Source organism: Podarcis tiliguerta, assembly GCF_965153285.1.
Source record: "Podarcis tiliguerta genome assembly, chromosome: 2".
Classification (NCBI taxonomy): Eukaryota; Metazoa; Chordata; class Lepidosauria; order Squamata; family Lacertidae; genus Podarcis; species Podarcis tiliguerta.
Genome location: NC_139535.1, coordinates 87,264,994 through 87,279,181, shown reverse-complemented (window position 1 = coordinate 87,279,181; position 14,188 = coordinate 87,264,994). Strand labels below are relative to the sequence as shown.

Below are 14,188 nucleotides of genomic sequence, written 5' to 3'. Positions count from 1 at the left end.
TTCAGTTTTTATTTATTTTTTACTGCTAAAGGCCACCTTGACGTATTTTCCCTTTCTGCATGGTGGTAGAAAGCAGGATATTTGGCTTATAAAAAAATACTTTAACATATCAGAAATAAAATGAACGAGGACACAACCAACACTGCAAACCCTCTGTACACTTACTTGGAAGTAAACCATGCAGATATCAAGCCTATTTCTGAGTAAATAAATATGGCATACATTTTCATTGTGAACTATTTTCACCTTCTGAGTAAATAAACATGGCATACATGTGTTATCCATAGCTAGAGGTTTCCTACTGCTCGAACTTACAGAAAAGTTGGGGGAAAGAAAGAATTGGAGGAGAGATCTGCTGGTTTGTCACTGGAATAAAACTTCGGGGCGGGTGGGCGGAAAGAGAAGCCAAGTGACAAGGAAGAGAGAAGGCCCAAGGCAAGTGCATGATGAAATGAGGGAAGTTCCAAGCTGCATCCATGCTGCCTTAGTAGCACCTCATCCCCGGCGGGGAAACAGGCAGGCTGAGGAAGGAGACGCAGCCTTGCAACATGGCCAGATATACACACTGTCGGGACAGGGGCGGGTGCGCGGGGAGACAGAAAGGGGAGGAAGCACGGGAACAAAAAAAGGCGAAGGAGGCGTGAAACCATTCACACCTACTCAAGAAACTATTTCAGAGAGGAAGCAAGTGACACAGGCGAGCGGAAAGGAGAAAGAGAAAGGAGGAGGAGGCGGTGGAAGAAGCAGCCCCAGCAGCAACAGACGGGGCAAAGAGAAAGGGAGCAAGCCGCGCAGACACTTACTTAGCGGCGACCCCGCGGAAGTTGCGCTGCCTTCGGCCGCCTCAGCGCCGTCGATGCGAGTCGCCAGGCCGTTCCCGCGCGCCCGCCTTCCTTCCACTCATCTGTTTCCGACCCTCCACCTCCAGCGCTCAGGCGGCGCGTCGCCGTTGGGAAAAGGGCGCAGGCAGGCGGGCGGGTAGGTGGGTGGGGCGGAGAGCGGCGGGAGGGACCGGATTGCCCCGCTCGACTGTCAAACAAGGAAGCCGGCGGAAAGGAAGCGAGGCGTGCTAGCCCAACACGAGGGCAAAACCACCTCCCGGCCGGGTCGCTGGAGCGCCTCCCTCTGCTGCCTTCCCTCCCCGCCCCGGAGCCGCCGGAGAGGAAGCGCAAGAGCCAGCGCGCCGCCCCTCGACGACGCTCTACCTGGGGAAGGAGCGGGGCGGAGGCGCCGAGGGGCGGGGAGAAGGGGAAGGGCACCACCCCTCTTCGGCAGGTGAAAGGGCCCTGTGCCCTCGGGGAGCCGCCGCCGCCTTCCCAAAGGCCCCTCGCAGCCAATTCGGTTTGTCCCGCTCCCCAGACGCGCCGCTGTTTCGGAACGCCGCCCTGCGCTCCCATGCGCTTTTGCGCGCCAAACTCGGTACGGAATCGGGGCGTGGCTGCCGCGCTCCCGCCCGGTTACCTGCGAGTTTTCGGTGGAAAATCGGGTGCAGCTTTTCATTCCAGATGTTGTGGACTCAGTCTCCCCACCCTCATTCCGTCCTGCCGGGGAGCTGTTCTCCAAAATATATCAAGGAAGTCTCGTGCAAAGCTACACTTTAATTCGGATTACAGTGGTACCTCGGGTTACATACGCTTCAGGTTACAGACTCCGCTAACCCAGAAATAGTACCTCGGGTTAAGAACTTTGCTTCAGGATGAGAACAGAAATCGTGCTGCAGTGGTGCGGCAGCAGCAGGAGGCCCCATTAGCTAAAGTGGTGCTTCAGGTTAAGAACAGTTTCAGGTTAAGAACGGACCTCCGGAACGAATTAAGAACTTAACCCGAGGTACCACTGTAATTTATCCACACACACACACCACTTCCCCCGCACACCTGTTTTATTAATAGGCTTGTGGACTGGATTTGCACACACGAAGTGTGACAGATCAGGTGTCTTCAACCTTTTCAGACCCAATACTTACTTTTAACTCAAACATGCATTTGGGGGATTCATTTCTTAATCTTTTACCACATATGTGCATGGTTGTAGTGCTTCTGTCGTGACCTGCCTTGGATCAGACTGCAACCCACTAGTGGGTCCTGACCCACCCATTGAAAACCACTGAGTTAGACCCAGTTGCGTAAATCATGCAGCCCCTGAAAGTAAAGTAATGATAATTAGCTTGATTTCAGCTGGTCCCTTCTGAACTGTGATGGCGGATCCACACCATAGATTCAAAGTACATCTAATGCACATTTAAAGTACATGCCTTCCCCCAAAGAATTCTGGGAGCTGGATTTTTCTGTCACAAACTACAGTTCCCGGTACTCTTAAACTACAGTTTCCAGGATTCTTTGGTGAGAAGTCATGGGCTTTGTATGTATGGTGTGGGATCTAGCCAGAAAATACACAGCGGGAAATGCTTCCAATAAGCTTGCATGGGGTGGTAGCTGTCTATCCAGGGAAGCAGAAGAAACAAAAGGGTGATGACTTAAGTTTATGAGTGCCATGGCCCTAGAAATGTGCAAAATTCCCGCCTGACCTCAGATACTCAAGTGACACCAGATGGCGCTGTGGAGTTCTGTTTGTGCTTTTACTCAATTTCTCATACAAAGTTTGCTACGCTTTTAACTGAAACATGTCTTTGGCGTGTCTAGATCCAGTCAAAGACCCAGTTTGGCACACACTCACACCCACGGATTTGCGTACACCCACCCACACAGGCTGGGATCCTCAATGGATGCTTTGGATATCCTCTGCATGCTTCACCTGGAGCAAAAATGTTGACAAGGTTGAAAACCCATAAACAGGACAAGCAAATAGCAGAAAGTATGAGAGAAAGGAAAGTTTACCATTAGACTGTAACAACAGCCCCCATTTGTTTATGTCTAAAGAAGACGCACAAAACTCAGAAGACAGACTTGCGTTAAGGAAGAAACATAAAAATAAAAAATAAGACACTTATGATTTACAGTGGTACCTCGGTTTTTGAGTGTCTCGGAAGCTGAACGTTCCCATTTTTGAATGCCCAAAACCAGGAAATAATTGCTTCAGAAGTCGAACTGCTTCTGCTGCGTGTTTTTCAATTTTTCCAATTGAACTTGCAGCCAGCCCTTTGTGCCTCAGTTTTCAAACATTTCGGAAGTCGATCGCGAACCAAGGTACTACTGTATTTGATACCTTTTGTTTTCTGAGACAAGACAACTTCCTTACCCCCCATCTCTGTGTGTAAACTAGTAGAGGGGGGTGGAAACGGACAATTAAATTAATAGAATTTGGAAATTATTTGTGTGCAAGCAAGACAAAAAAAAACTTCGTAAAAAAAAGAGAGAGACAGTAAATGGAATCTGCAAATAGTTGATAAACTGGACTTTAAAAGAATGATATATTAATAAGGGCCAGTATCATTTATGTTTGAGCATTCCCAAATTCTACCTAAGGAGAAAGTTAGGAGTTATAATCTATAATAACTTAGACAAAACAACAGCTGCACTCAAGGACAAGGGAGAGTAACTATTGCAACAGAACTGGAAGAGAGCAAAGGAATAAGCTGACAAAAAGCAAAGATGACTGATGACACATGTCCAGGGCCAGATTTAGGTTTGATGAGGTCCTAAGCTACTGAAGGGTAATGGGGCCCTTCATATATCCATCTGTCCTTTGTCAACAACAAATTGTCGCTGTTTTCGTGTTGAATATATGCTATATGGTAATTTATGGACCTAATAGGTATCTAAAGCCACTTGTACATGTTGCCATGCAACCAATCCATGCAGAATGTAGGCACCCTATATATATTGTTGTTGTTGTTTAGTCGTTTAGTCGTGTCCGACTCTTTGTGACCCCATGGACCAGAGCACTCCAGGCACTTCTGTCTTCCACTGTCTCCTGCAGTTAGGTCAGACTCATGTTTGTAGCTTCGAGAACACTGTCCAACCATCTCGTCCTCTATCGTCCCCTCCTCCTTGTGCCCTCAATCTTTCCCAACATCAGGGTCTTTTCCAGGGAGTCTTCTCTTCTCAGGAGGTGGCCAAAGTATTGGAGCCTCAGCTTCACGATCTGTCCTTCCAGTGAGCACTCAGGGCTAATTTCATTAAGAATGGATGTGTTTGATCTTGCAGTCCATCCCTTTATATATAGAAATGAGCAAACCAGTGATATTTTAGGGAGCAGGCTAGAAGGCGGGTTCCGTTACTTACATCCTAGGAGCCTACACAACATGAAACCCTGTTGCTGTATGTACATTTTATTTGTTTTTTATCTTATATTTTGGAAATGTACATCCAGTTTTTTTCTTTTAATTTTTTTGGGACCCCCCAAGAGAGTGGGGCCCTAAGCTATAGCTTGTTCAGCTTATATGTAAATCCAGTACTGCTCATGCCAGAGCATCCAAATGAAGAAATCAGAAATTGTTATACATTATCTAGCAAATTTACTGGAAAGTGAAGAGGAAGAGGCCAACAGAGCAGTGGATAAAATTTACAGAGTGAAATCACCTTGTGCAAAAAATAAGAGATTACCAGTCGACTGCCTAGTGCTATCCAATTCCAGAAATTTCAAGGATAATGTACTGCAAGCCCACTTTCGGAAAGGACTGGTAATTCAGGAACAAAGAGTCACCATCTTAAAGGAAATCCCAATAAGACTTTTTTTTAAAAAAAGGAATGAATACAAATTCTTGACAGAAGAAGAAAAAGGTTTCATTCCAGTGGGTATACCCAGAGGCAGTGTCAGATTTACGTATAAGCTAAACAAGCTATAGCTTAGGGCCCTACTCTCTTGGAGGCCCCCCAAAAAATTAAAGGAAAAAAAACCCCTGGATGTACATTTCCAAAATATAAGTTAAAAAACAAATAAAATAAAACCGACATGCAGCAACAGTGTTTTGTGTTGTGTAGGCTCCTATGATGAAAGTAAAGGAAATAAACAAGGATGTGTGAAAGTAATGAAAGCCAGATCATTTGTGAGACAATGTAAAAAAGACTTTGGACAATTAGCAGGATGTCAACAAGAGGAGGTGGAAGAAGGGGAAAGAGGAAATGCAGTTTCTGCAGGTGAGGCAGTGGCAGTGCTGGACCAGTGTCTTGCCTCTGTAATGGATGAGAGCCAACAACCTGAAACTCAATCCAGAAAAGTCTGAGGCACTATTAGTGGGTGGCTCCCTAGACCAGATGGGTGGGAGATTACCTGCTCTTGATGGGGTTACACTTCCCCTGAAGGAGCACGTTTGTAGCTTGGGGGGGGGGGTTCCTGACTCCTTTGCTGTCGCTCAAGGTTCAGGTGGCCTCAGTAGCCCAGAGTGCCTTCCATCAGCTTCGGCTGGTGGCCCAGCTACGTCCCTATCTGGACAGGGATAGCCTAACTAGTGTTGTCTATGCTCTGGTAAGCTCGAGGTTAACTGCAATGTGTTATACGCTGGGCTGCCTCTGAAGACGGTTTGGAAACTTCAGCTAGTGCAGAATTCAGTAGCCCAGTTGCTCACTGGAGCAAGACAATGAGCATATTACACCAATCCTGATCCGACTGCACTGGCTACCAATTAGTTTCTGGGCCCAATTCAAAGTGCTGGTTTTGACCCATAAAGCCTTAAACGGCTCAGGACCACAATACTTCAAGAACCGCCTCTTTCCATATGAACCTACCCGGACCCTGAGATCATCTTCTGAGGCCCTCTTGTGCCTCCTCCTTTAGAGGTCCGGAGGATGGCAACACGAGAACAGGCCTTCTCTGCAGTGGCTCCCCGTCTGTGGAATGCTCTCCCCAGGGAAGCTCATCTGGTGTCTTTTGGCGCCAGGCAAAAATGTTCCTTTTTAAGCAGGCCTTTGGTGGATCTGATTAACATCCTACACCGTTTTAAAATGTGGCTTTTTGGGGGGGGGGTGTTATTGCGTTGTTTTTATTTTGATTCTATATATATTGTGGTTTTTATGTTGATCTTTTCTGTGAACCGCCCTGAGACCTCCGAGTATAGGGCGGTATATAAATTTAATAAAAGAAGAAGAAGAAGAAGAAGAAGAGAAGGAGAGTAGATAGGTAGAGACAGAGAGGAGTAAGGTGGAAAGGAGGAGGTGGGATGGAAGAATTAGGGTCAAGAGTAAAACAAAAAATAATCACCAAGGACTTTATCAGATCACAATAATGGTAATCCTACATGGGGAGGTGAGATCACAATGTCGGTGGAGATTGAATGAAGAAATATTAAGCAATATAGAATTGAAGAGGAAGTTTAAAAAAAAAAGACTGTTTTGATTTCAATCTCAATCGAGGGGTGGGTGAGAAAGTGGTCTGGGACGCAAGGCAGTTCTCAGGGGCAGTGGTGGTGAGTGTCCCTCTGGTGGTGGTGTGGCAGAGCACGGTGGCACCTCCTGTTTTGCCTCAAGTGGAAAAATGGGACGTATCACCCCGGAACTTACAGCTGTCAGTTTTGAGGGAAGACAGGCAAGAATCCAAAGTCCAGGTGGGGCTTGCTAGCTCAGGGAGGAGGTGTGTGATTCCTCAGCTGGAGAAGGCTCAGGTGAGGGTCCCATGTCTTGTTAAACCCAGAATATACACAGTGGTACCTTGGGTTACAGACGCTTCAGGTTACAGACGCTTCAGGTTACAGACTCCGCTAACCCAGAAATAGTACCTTGGGGTTAAGAACTTTACCTCAGGATGAGAACAGAAATCGTGCTCCGGCGGCTTGGCAGCAGCGGGAGGCCCCATTAGCTAAAGTGGTGCTTCAGGTTAAGAACAGTTTCAGGTTAAGAACAGACCTCCAGAACAAATTAAGTTCTTAACCCAAGGTACCTGTAATAGGAAAGCCTTCCTGGGTCCTGGCCAGGCTTGCATCCTGGCCACCAGGCTATAGCTCTCCTGACACATGATTTGGACTGGAGCCGCAATGTGGAGATACAGCCACGGAAGAGACCATGAAAACCACACTCAGCCTCCCAGTTTGGGATACCCCACCCTTGATCTACAACCTGCTGCTTAACCAGCCTTATCAGGACCCGAAAGAGGCTTACAGTAATTCAGTCAACACTACAAAACAAACATCCTAGAATGAACAACTGTAAACAGATTCTGAAAGCAAAGAATCAGACCAAACATGAGGTCCAATAAAAGTTGTTTCATCTACTCCTTCTCCAGGAACCAAAATGTCTTCCGAAGCTGAAAGTTCTTCATTGCTGGAAGAGAATCAGCCAGGCACCAAATCTTAGGAAGGGAGTCTAGAAGGTGGGTAGACAGCCCTAAATTTCACTGCTCAGGGAAGATCCCAGAGCACAACCCTAGATGTGCATCTGATGAACATTGTTTGGGAGACATCCTAATAATATTTCCCACAAATTTGGGGGAAGGGGAGTTCTCTCCCATTTCGAGATTTGGTTTGATACTAAATGTGGTGCTGTATTGATAATGGGATCTCAGTAAGGCAAAAGTCTTAACAGCTTGATAGGAGGTTGAGTGAAAAAGTCAAGAGGGAGCAGATAGTTTTGATATCACCTCTGAACTTGTTTGAACTGTTTGCCGTGCCTCGTCCCTTCGCTTTGAGCTTGGATGGCATCCTCTTCTCCATGAGCTTAGATTTATACTTTACCCTCAACGCACCATTCTGCTTTGTTAGATGTCCTGCGGTGCTTTCCCAATGCTATTGCCTTATTGCAATCTGAAGGGGCTCTCTTGCACTTTAGCGCTATAGAAGAAGAGCCAGTGTGGCCCAATGGTTAGAGTGTCAGGCAAGGATCTGGGAGACCAGGGTTCAAATTCCTACTTGGTGGTGACCTGGGGCCAAATCCACCCTCTCAGACTAACCTACCTCACAGGGTTGTTGTGGGGATTCAATGAGGAGGGGGGAAAAAACCTATGTACACCACCTGGAGCAGCTTGGGGGGGGGGGAAGGTGGGATGTAAATGCAATAAATAAATAAAGTGGGACAAGAAAACAACCCCAGAATATTTGTAGCATGAAAGGATTTGTAGTATGCAGGATTTCAGCAGGGACCTAAGGGAAATAACCCCCCCCCCAAAAAAACACACCTTTGCAGCTGCAAATAATGACAGCAGGATTGCGTGTAACTGCCCCAATATTATCATGAACAAAAATCATGTCTAGAGGAACTCTGAATAAAATACAGTGGTACCTCGGGTTACAGACGCTTCAGGTTACAGACGCTTCTGGTTACAGACTCCACTAACCCAGAAATAGTACCTCAGGTTAAGAACTTTACCTCAGGATGAGAACAGAAATCGCACGCTAGCGGCAGCGGGAGGCCCCATTAGCTAAAGTGGTACCTCAGGTTAAGAACAGTTTCAGGTTAAGAACGGACCTCCAGAACGAATTAAGTTCTTAACCTGAGGTACCACTGTATCTGCTAAGAAGATCATTTCATTTTTCACTTATCCCTGTTTTGAACACCGGAGGGCAGTCTGAGTCCACTGTTGCTCTGGCTGAAGCCTTTGCAAATGTTGTTTTCCTACCCTCTCCAGCTATAATGACAGATGTTACATAAAGGCCCCATAGTAGATAAACCATTTTTCGCTGATGTTTTGGTACAAAAATGAAAGTTAATTTTTTTCTGGAACATTTCTGCAAAATGTTTTCAGAATAAAAAGAGCCTGACGAGCCAGGAAACTATTTTCAGAGTCCGGTCGCATTTACTCAGATCTCAGATTCTCCTTCCAGGTTTGAAAAAACGGCAGCAAGTGTCAAGCTGGCACCCTTCAGATGTTACTGGACTCCGTTGGTCCCATAGGAGTTGCAATTCATCAATATCTGGAGCTCATCAACTTTGCTATCTATGGCATTACTGTAGCACCCAGGCACTTGATAAGATTGCTAGGGCTGTGAGAGTCCCAGGGCCCTTTCTGCTGCCAACAGCATGGTGGTGTGGAGACTGCAACAAGACTATGTCCTGAGCCTTACAGGCTTGGATCGGCAGGCTGCGATGCGGGGGGAGCAGGAAGAGGAAGAAATGGAGGAGGGGGCTGAATGGCAGGAGCTGGGTTGGAGGAGGGGGGCCCTACCCTTTCCACTCTGACTCCAGTCACTTTAGAAGGAGGACCAGAGATGCCAGCTCTGCCTTCTGACCTGCTCAGGAGCAGAGAGACTTAGAGGTGACTGGAGAAGGCTTTGACGGGGGAGACTGAAAAGGAGGAGGCAGGGATCGGACAGGAAAGTATAGCCTTGTCCATAAGGCAGATGGGAGCAGACCCACCCAATGTTGCAAGCTTGACATTCCCGTAAGGTGAGAGAGTCTTGGAAGTGAGAACACTACCTCTCACCCTTCAAAGCTGGCCCAGTGGAGTGGGAAGCTTATTTGGGCATCTTGATCATTTCTTGCCCTTCTCTGGACCTCCTGAACTGTGACTCCCGAGCATCGTATTTGCTGCCAAGCCTGTGCCAACTTCCAGCAACTACTGAAGACTCTTTGTTTCAGCAGGCATAATAAGTGAATTCTGATTTAATGGTTTAAACCAATTTATATTTTATTCCGTTCCTCGTACACTGCTTAGGGGCCACTGCAATGAAGCAACATGCAAATTGTCTAAATAAATGGTAAGTTTGAGAGAAAGTAAGAGAATGAGAAAGAGTTATTTAAAATGTCGGACAATGTTTGTTTTCGCTTTAATATGTACATAAGCAGCAGTTCTTTCCCGTTTCTCTGTCCCAGCTTCTGCCAACCTAGCAGTTCGAATGCTGCGGTGGGAAGGTAAATGGCATTTCCGTGCGCTCTGGTTTCCGTCACGGTGTTCTGTTGCGCCAGTAGCAGTTTAGTCATGCTGGCCACATGACCTGGAAAACTGACTGTGGACAAACGCCAGCTCCATTGTCCTGAAACCAAGATGAGCCCCACAACCCCATAGTCGCCTTTGACTGGACTTAACCATCTAGGGGTCCTTTGCCTTTTTACCTTTTACAATCAAGCAGCGTATAAATTTAAATAAACTGTATTGGTTACAGATTATCTTGTTGGCACCATGTGGTTTAGAAGAAGCCCTGACAGCAAAGAGACAGAGTTTGTGTTTCCCCCCTCTGAAAGTTGGCCTAAATTTGTATCTAAGCATAAACATTTGCCTGTGCAAATTTGTGTTACGAGCCTGTGCCCTAACTCTTTGAAGTACGTAGCAATGCCCATGAATGGGGACTTTCTGCATGCCACACACTGAGCTATGGATCCTTCCCTAAAGTGAAGTGTTGGACATTTGGTGAAGCTAACTTCTCCTTCCGCTGAACTCTGCACAAACCTATTCAAAAACTGGTCTCATGCTCTACAGCCTTTCACGAAAGGCACCGGAGCAGCACAGAGGAGTGTTTGTCTTTGCCGCTCTCAGGCACACGCACACACTGCGGTAAGGAAGCATTAGTGATTACATTTGACTGCCCAGTGGGATATTTTTGTTTTACTGCTTTCCCAAAGCATAAACATGTGCCAGGGACTATGGGAGTACAGTACTTGAGTTAAACAGGAAGACAACACGCTTCCCCCTGGCACATTTTGCTGGAGCATGGTTTAGATGTTCTGATCTTTATTCCCACATAAATGTCCGCCCAGTGAGACATCGTGGCTATAAATAGATCCCCTGGTCTGGTCCCAGAAATAGGCCCCGTAGGGATTTCAAAAGCAGGAGGCACGTTCTCAAGATCCAGGTTGCACTGGGAGATGCAAGTCGAGAGGTCAATGGAGAAGAACTTGGGCTGCTCAAACGGATAAACAGATGGGCAGAAGGAAGGCCCTCTGTAAAAAATGGGGCTTGCTCCCAGGGAAGTGCATAGTAACTTCGGAGCGGTGAGAGTACTTAAAGCTGTACCATTGGACTGCCCTTCAATCACAAAATACAAAAGCAGTAACAGCAACCGGGCAAACCCACTTGAGAACATAAGAGCCTGCTGGATCAGGCCAGTGGCCCATCTAGTCCAGCATCCTGTTCTCGCAGTGGTCAACCAGATGCCTATGGAAAACCCAAAGCAGGATTCAAGCCAAAGAGCAGTCTTCCCTACTGTGGTTTCCAGCAACTGGCATTCAGAAGCATTGCTGGCTCCAACAGCATAGTCATAATGGTTGGTATCCAGCTACTGCCCTTTCCTTAATGAATTTGTCTAATCCTCTTTTAAAGCCATCTACGTTGGTGGCCATGACTGTTATGTATTCAGTGGCCTGTGTTTGCCTGAGCTTGAGTCTGGACTAAGGATTCTGAGCACCTGTGTTCTGATTCGATACGTGATATCCAATCACAGAACATTTCAGGATTTGGGCCTCTGCCATTGGCCTTTAAACTCTGACTTATGCTTCGCAGCTTGGAAGTTTGGACAGCCAATCACATTTGGAGTGGGAGTGGCCCAGGCCTTCAGAAACGTATATAAGCAGTAGTTGTCCAGTTCTGTTTGTTCAATAAAGGTTCTTGCTGTTATCACTGTGTCTTGCCTTGTGGGAGCCCACCTACACTTCAATGACTGCCTCCTGGGGGAGCAGGTTCCATAGTTTCACTATGCACTGCGTGAAGAAGGATTTTCTTTCATCTGTTTTGAATCTTCCAACATTCCGCTCATTGATGTCCATGAATTCTGGTGTTATGAGAAAGGGAGAAACCTTTATCCACTTTCTCCATGCTGCACATGATTTTATACACCTCTGTCATGTCGCCTCTTACTCTCCTTTTTCTCAAAACTAAAAAGCCCCAAATGCTGCAACCTTTCTTCCTAGAGGGAGTTGCTCCATCCCCTTGATTATTTTGGTTGCCCTGAACCCTGACTAGGAAGCGGAGAGCAAGAGGAAGGGAAAACCACATCAAAGAGGAGTAGAATACAGTGGTACCTCGGGTTACATACGCTTCAGCTTACAGATTCTGCTAACCCAGAAATAGTACCTCGGGTTAAGAACTTTGCTTCAGGATGAGAACAGAAATCGTGCTCCGGCGGCGCAGCAGCAGCGGGAGGCCCCAGTAGCTAAAGTGGTGCTTCAGGTTAAGAACAGTTTCAGGTTAAGAACGGACCTCCAGAACGAATTAAGTACTTAACTCGAGGTACCACTGTAGTAGCAAGTAGTGGATGATGGAGGGTGTGTGTGTGTGCTCTTTGAAACAAACAATTTTAGACTTCAAAAGGCCGACCAATTTCCAGTCACATCGCATGCACATTAGAAAGCACATGGGGACGTGTGTTCAATGAACCAAGCTGGAGACCTTCCATATGGCTTTGGCGCGACCGAGTCCATGCAGCCGCTACAGGTTCTGCAGAAGCATCTCTCCCGCTTCAGATCATGGTGTCAGCGTTCCCGTTCCCCAAGCAGCATCCTGGGAAGACATCTGCCAACGTCTGCTCTGTGTAAGTGAAAGTATGAAATGGTCCTTGGAGGCGCTTTCATTTTTCAGGTGGCCAGTCTGCAAGTGATGCGTGTCTTCGGCTGCCGTTTAAATATGCTTCCTAGGGGCAGTGGGACTTGCCTGGGGGCAAGCTTGCAATTCAGACTTGCGCTGTCAGCATTGGTTTCCAGTGCTTCTCAGTCAGTGGTCCGCAAAGTGGTCTAGTTTATGGAGCAAGGATAAATCCTCCTCTTGGAATTCCCTCCATTAGTGTCTGGACTATGTAAAAAAAAAAAAAAAACCTACCTCGAAGACTAGCTGCCTCATTTGAAATTTCCCTCCTCCTTCTTTTGGATATGTTTATCGCCTCTTGTCTCCTGTAAGAGGGCAAGGGCTACAAGAGAATCATAGAGTTGGAAGGGACCCTGAGGATCATCGATAATGTTTGATGTGTTTTTAATATTCCATTGGGAAACCCAGCCAGATTAATTAATTAATTAACCCAACCCCCTGTAATGCAGGAATATGCAGTCATCCCTTACAGTGGCACCTCGGGTTAAGAACTTAATTCGTTCTGGATGTCCGTTCTTAACCTGAAATTGTTCTTAATCTGAGGTACCACTTTAGCTAATGGGGCCTCCTGCTGCCGCCGATCGATTTCTGTTCTCATCCTGAGGTAAAGTTCTTAACCCGAGGTACTATTTCTGGGTTAGCGGAGTCTGTAACCTGAAGCGTCTGTAACCCGAGGTACCACTGTACAGGGATCGAACCTGCAACCTTGGCGTTATCAGCACCCCGCTCTAACCAACTGAGCTATCCAGGCTGACGATAAGACAGCAACAGACAGAAGTCTTCAACCCGCCGATTCTGCAGCGCCTGACCTTGTGTATGAACAGCAACGCAACACATCTGGGTGGAGCTTCCAATTTCCCTTGGAATATGTTCTTTTGGGAAGAAAGCACGTAGCTTCAGAGGCCAGGTGCTCGCTACAAGAGCCAATGCTAGAGAAGGAACAGAGAGAGGAGTTTGCCCAGGATTAACAATGTGCTGCTGGTTTCTACATACAAGCAAGTTTCCAGAGAAAACGGTCCTTTGGAAGCAGCCAAAGGGAATGCCCCCCCCCCCCCAATGAGCTTAAAATCGTGAATATTATCTCCCAGCCAGACCCCCCCCTCCTCCACTTGATTGCTTGGGAGATGTTCACTCTGGTGCACAGCCAGAACCTCAGCTGTGTTTTGTCAGCGAAGATTAAGATATTATTTATAACCAGCACAGTAGCTGAGCGAAGCACCAATCCAGCTGCTTGGAAGGCTTCTTACAGAGGGAGCCAGTGGGCCGGTGTGTGGGGAGACGGCTGCAGGAGAGAGGGGGATGGGCAGTGAGCCCTTTTCATAAGGGCAGGGATGGCTTCTGTCGTAGACACAAGAGTATGAGGAGCCTATCCTTGTCTTGTGAGTCTCCGCTTTATGGAATGGTTGGAAGTTTCTGGAGGAAGAAGCAGAAGGCAGGGACCCAAACAAGGCGTAGCTTATTTGTAATGCATGTAGCACCAGTTTCCTAAAAGTACTTCCAGATTATGATTCTATGACCTGTTTGAGGAGAGTCACAAATGACCCGTTTATTGAGCCTCTGAGCCTTCATCCTGATTTGCCCTCAGGGAGGTGAGCTGAGAGTTGGCTATTTAATGAACATTTGTTCTGATTTGTTTGTGGGGAGGCTAGATAACACGGTATCGAGGCCTGTGTTATCCCACCCTTCCCTGTGTGTTTTCCTGTCACTTTCCTTATTGCAAAAAGTCTGATCTTTTGGGAAAGCAGGGTTGGTGCCTAAGACTTCCCAATTACATACCCTTCAACTTTTCTCTGATGAAAATAGGGATGTCATAAATAATAATAATAATAATAATAATAATAATAATACCCCG

At 46.8% G+C, this 14,188-nt stretch overlaps 1 protein-coding gene and 1 long non-coding RNA gene across 2 annotated transcripts in view; one reads left to right on the top strand and one right to left on the bottom strand.

Moving 5' to 3' along the window:
• The window catches only part of RHBDF2 (rhomboid 5 homolog 2), a 58,811-nt gene extending 57,393 nt beyond the window's left edge, over window positions 1–1,418 (bottom strand). Inside the window, exon 1 of the mRNA XM_083429871.1 lies at window positions 804–1,418. The gene's annotated coding sequence lies outside the window, so the exon portion shown is untranslated. The remainder of the gene's footprint in view (window positions 1–803) is intronic.
• LOC310672578 overlaps window positions 1–14,188 on the top strand; it is a 194,691-nt gene that overhangs the window by 32,627 nt on the left and 147,876 nt on the right. The gene's annotated exons all lie outside the window — the stretch shown is intronic.